Genomic DNA, 6,000 nt, shown 5'->3' on the forward strand with positions numbered 1-6,000 from the left:
TCACGTTAGACCAACTCGTAAATGTAAAAAAAAATATAATACCAACAATTGTCTCATAGAATCTAAGTCTGACACTAAAACAATTTCTTTCACTCGTGTCCGATACGACCCGAATACATAAGATTACAAGACAGTGTTCTTGAAATATTGATACTTCTGGCTCGAAAAGATTTCCAAAATATTTTCTTTGTGGTTTTACTTTAATAATGTAACGTTTTTATTGTTATCGAAAGGTTTTCTGGCAGAATTTTGGCAACTGAATTAAATTGCTAGGTCAGGGTAAGTAGCTCTCATATACCAATTTATTTTGCTAACATATTGCATTAGTTCCTATTTACACAAATAAAAAAATAATATGTAGTTATATAAGTAGACGTTACTATTAATATGACTTTTTTCAAAAAGCTTTGATATTTTCATGACGGTAAAATTTAAGCTATCTGATAAATAATTATTTAATTTGAACGTAGTATTTAAGTAAAAGTAGACAAATAAAAATATTTACCACTCACTCTAGGTAGGTCGTAGGTAGGTACCTAATTAGCTAGGTACACTAGATTTTTCTAATAAGATATTCCAATGTCACAAATTATTTGACATAAACTTTGAACCATGCTATCTGTAAGAAATAACTAAATTAACGGTTAAGAATAACATCATTTGCACTTTACAATGTTATTCTTTTTATGAGACAAATTTCATTAAAAAATAACTTCCAACTTTCTTATGAAATTTAACTAGAAATACCATATTCAAATATAATAATAATACATTATTATAAAATTATCTTATGTCTTAAATTGCATTTCGAGAATTCTAGGAACACCGCCTGCTTAACATAACTTCTCTGTTCCTTGAAATTCAAGTAGTAACAACTAGATCACAGAGGGCTTCTAGCGTACCTCGTACTTACCTTCGTAATGTTAATAAAATATCAAGCTTATTTATATTGGCTTATGATGCACCATCCTTTCGTTAAGGAGAAGAACTGTGCTTATTTTTCAAAAAGATTTTTTTATATTAGAGTGGGCAAACGGGCTTGTGGAGCGCCTGATCGTAAGCGAGTCCACCGCCCATATTCATCTACAGGGGTTTCTGTAGTTGCATTGCCGACAAATCAAGATCAACTTTATATTCAAACTCAAACTCAAAAATTTATTTATTCAATAATTATACTTCTTTTAGAAGCACTTTGAATCGTCATTACATATTTTTAACAATTAACACTTTTCAAACCAACCTCTTATTATACCACATGATTAAAATGATAACACTGATTTATCTTTGTGTGCAAAATAAAACTCCAACTAACGAAAAAATTTGAGTTAATTTGTAACGTAGGTACTAGTTTAAAATTTACATCGTACTTCCTTTTTCACAACTCCAGCTGTTGTATAAAATTTGCATTATTTCAAAAAACTCCTCTAGTTTTAGTCGATAATAGACATTTCCTAATTACAAATAGAAACATTCAAACTTCAAGCAAATTAAAAGCGACAAAACGGACACTGAATCAGTGTTATAAAAACTGTAGCGACGTATTTAAGATAACAATTGTATTTCAGAACTGTGATACAATTTGCATCGATTGTTGAACGTCTCGTAGTGATGTTCGGAACAAGTAACAATATGCTCCATAACTATAGAACGAGCTCGCTTCCTTGACCTAATGAAGCATTTGCAACCAAAAGGCAACATCTTGAGACAACATCTGATGTTGGAAACTAAATTGGTTTCAATACTGGACCGTCTGGGGCCTAATGATACCTATACGCTTTTGTGATGAATTTTCGTAGAACACAGCAGTTGTAAATTAAATTTTTGAAGGATAATTTGATCTTTATTATAAACGATTTTGATACGGAGATCATAAATTTACAAAATTATTTTCGCCGCATCGAATTCGTGTACAGCAAAATTAATATCAAGTTAACAAAACAAGCCGCGAACAAGATACCCCGCTTTGCACTAAACCTAATTAGTAAGACGTTTCGAATTCTAAGGACAAAGAACTTCATAACGAGGCACTAAGAAGCCCCAAAGAAAGGCCTTCGATGGAGGAACATCACTAGACTAATAATTAATCCACGCCTGCATTTTGCGGGCGCTTTCTGTAATGTTGCGCATAAAATTACAATAAACTAGAATTATCTTCGGCTAATGTCTGGAGGTGCTTATTTATTGCACCTGCGAGATAAATCTAGCAGGTACAAGCTGCGTCCTAATGAGGCGTGCTTGCGAAAAATTAAGATGCCAGTGTTTTTGCATTGTCTTTTAGTTTAGTTTACTGCTATTGCAAACAAACAGGTATGAAACTGGTAGTAAACTATGGTCGTCGATTATGATCGACATACGTAATAATTTTTGTATGTTATCATCATCTTTACTAGTATACCTAAGAAAAGTTTGATTATATAATGTTTGAAAGAGAATGGAAAATACTTTGGAACGACTTTTCGTTGGAATTGAAAAGTTACTCGTTTGGGATAGTGTATTAATTGTCGAGGAAGGTTATACGTTAAAATGAAAATCAGAAACCTGTTCAATATCAATAAACCAGTTAAATAATAATTATTAGTCTTAAGATATTTGACTAGAGACTAGGTTAGAATTATAAAGTACAGAATTAAAAGTATCCTAGCTTCATTAAGTGAATATACGAATTTAACACCTGAGACACCATTTTTTGTCCCCCAAGCTCTAACACCTACACAATTTTTTGTCTTCTAAAGCTCTAGAAAACCACTAAGTGACCAGCCATCAATACACTGACCGTACCATAAGCTGCTTAACCTCGAGATCGTTTACCGAGCGCTGATTGCAACCAGCCACGAACACATCGTGATTACAATGTAATAAACTATTTTAACAAAGCTCTCTAGGTCTATTCCTTGAGTAAATTGGCAAAACTTAAACTTTAATAAGTGATATCTTAATTACAACTTTTACGATTTCTTTTCTGCAAGAAGAGAAGAGATCAGAATTTTTCATCCAAAATAAACTAACATCCAAATAGAAACATCCAAAATACAGTGAATTTTATACATTTGAACTTCAGTAGTTATTAGAACGTAGTTGCAGACTATATTAAAATATTCACCAAACAGCAGCATATTATTATTACTATGAACATATTTTGGTGCCAAATTTCGGTCTCAACTATTCTCATATCCGTTACAAGGTATATCATAGGAATGAAGTATGTAAAATTAGCAAAAGGTTTCAATATAACTGAAAAGTTAGGGAACAAGTTGATTTGGCTTACTCTATAATGCTATGAAGTATTCCATTTTCTGCGAAGCACGGAATTCAGTTTTCAGTCGTTTTCAACAATTTCATTATGTTTAAGAAAGTCGGAATGTACGGTTTCAAACTTTCTCATAGTTTTACTATTGATAGACGAAGTCAATTTTCCAAAAACATTTGTAAAAATACAGTTTGGCAAAATATCACCTAAATATCAAAAATCAAATTGTATAATGTACCTATTCATAATATTATTATTCTAGCAATTCTCAATAGACGGTGAAGCGAAAACAGAAGGTAGAATCGCGTATCATAATATTATTTTAACGTTCTTACGCTCCGCTCTTGCGTTATTATAAAAGTATACCCGTTCGTATGCTTCCTATTTTCCTTAATCATTTTTATCTAAATATACCCTTTTATCCCAATACCTTTCGACCCCATACATTCAATGGCTTAACGATCCATAAAAGATGACATTTTCTTAACTCAATTTAATATTAAAGCCAACACGACTTTCTAATCTAAATAAAAAATTGTATCCGCATCGTAATATGAAACTCCAGGGCTTGAATACATGTATTTCGTTTTACGACCTAAGCGACTTATGAATTGTGGCCTAAGATTTAATAATATAAGCTATGTTTGCGGCAATCGTTTCCTCGATAGAGTAGTTCACGTATAGATATTATAAGGACAGTGTTAGGTTCGACGCTGGAGAAATCTACAAAAAAAAACATAGACGTTTAGGAGCTTGCGTTATCGAGAAATTATGATCTAATAAATAGGTTTGAAAAAAATTAAATGATCTATACCTAATGAGATTAAATAAATTACGTCATTATAGTATCTAAGAAATATATTAATTATTATTATTAATGTCCTGTAGCATACACGCAACACTATTCTCTAATACTATTCTCAAGACATTCACGAAAAAAGAAATTATAAGAAAAACCTAGAGCACACAAAATGAAAAAAGTTTTGTTTTGTTCTAAAACTAATTAATATTTTCCCCGCTATATTTGATCAGAAAAGTTATAAATACCTTCATTATATAAAAATAAAAGGGAAAATTACTGAAACGTTAAATATTATACAGCTATTCAAAGTAAAATTTTATTTGCATTGACGTTGTAATCAGATAAAAATGCATGGAACATTTCATGAAATATTTAAAATAAAGCATACAATATTCGACACTTAATAAAACAGTTTCGTGGAATAATTTGGAATTTATACGAAATTGTGATTTAACAAAGCTTCAGGCAAGAGTTGCCTAAGGTGATTTTTATTAATGGCGACCTACTTTCAGATAATGAATTGTTTATCTTCGTTTAATTGGCATGAATTATTTCATTGGTTCATAAGAATACTTTTTGTGAATTAAAAACTGCAGCGTAGTGACCTATTTTAGAGATCCGTACTGGGTAACAAGATACCGTAGATACGGAACCCATTTACTCAATTACCATTAATAATAATAATTGATCCTTTGATGGTATGACCTGCTTCTCATTAGTTTAGAATTGAATTAGTGTTATGAATAATAAATCATACTTTATTGAAATCATTAGAAAATTCACAATATCCATATAAAAATAAAAAAGCTTCAAAAACACTACATTCAATACATACAACATGTTTTTTTAACTTATTTTACTAGCAAACAAAATTCATTCAGGCCAATCAAATAATCGATGTATTTCCATTCCACAGCAATAAATAGTGGCTAAGCGTTGTGCATACATCGGAAAAATCCCATCAAGTGGTCCCGAGAGGGTAATAACCGAGCCTGATTGGTACCGAGTCATCGATAGATTTGCGGAGGTCGTTGCAGTTTGACAGCGTCAGCGATGAAAATGGATATTAGACTATTTTTCTTTGTTATTGACGTGACAACGTCTTATAATTCGATAGAGCCGGCTGAACGCACGAAAAAACATGACTCATGCGGCGTTACCTAGCGAGAGCGCGGAACAAGCGACAAAGAAGCATAATCGGACGTTGTCACGTTCAACTATCGTCAGTAAACCGACTTTACAGACAACCAATTTATTTTTTATTTTTGATGAAGTCCCATGGCCCCTAGTGAGGTATGGGACGGATGAGAGACAGACATTATTAATAAATCTGTTTCTTTACCTTCTACCTGGCAGACCTAAACACTAATTTTTTTTCGTCGTCTCCACCAGGAATCGAACCTCGGTTCTATGCTCATGCTCTTAACTACTGTACCAAACAGGAGGTATATTGTTGTTCTTACTTTACCAAAAATGAAATCTTTACTAATTAAATAGTATGAAGCTAAATAGTTTGTTTGTTTGAACGCACTTATCTCAGTAACTTTAGAGCGAATTATGTACTACGGTCGAAGCCGGGGCAGTCCACTTAATGAACGTTGTTCTTGAATTCACGGACCCCTAAAACGTAACAAATAAAACTTCCACGCTTAACACCTACAAAATTATAAAAGTTCTCACAAAAACTTACATTGCCCCGTGTAAGCTTGCAACGCTCTCAAGGGTATGAGCATGATATATAGCTCGAATGTAACACTGTAAGTTAACTTATTTTTATTGACAATGTTCTAAACTTCGCTGGAAAAACTTTATCGGAGACGATTTGCTGCTGGAAACTTCGATCGAGATCTTGTGATCGATTGGATGCTTTTTGTTAAGCTTTACTTGTTTGCTATAAATTATAAATAATGTATTTTTATAGTGAAAGTCGTTAGGGAATTGCTAAGCTTTA

The sequence above is a fragment of the Colias philodice genome, chromosome 10 (genome assembly GCF_061535455.1).
Source record: "Colias philodice isolate Cphi_HAF_F1 chromosome 10, ilColPhil1 Martin Lab GWU primary, whole genome shotgun sequence".
Lineage (NCBI taxonomy): Eukaryota > Metazoa > Arthropoda > Insecta > Lepidoptera > Pieridae > Colias > Colias philodice.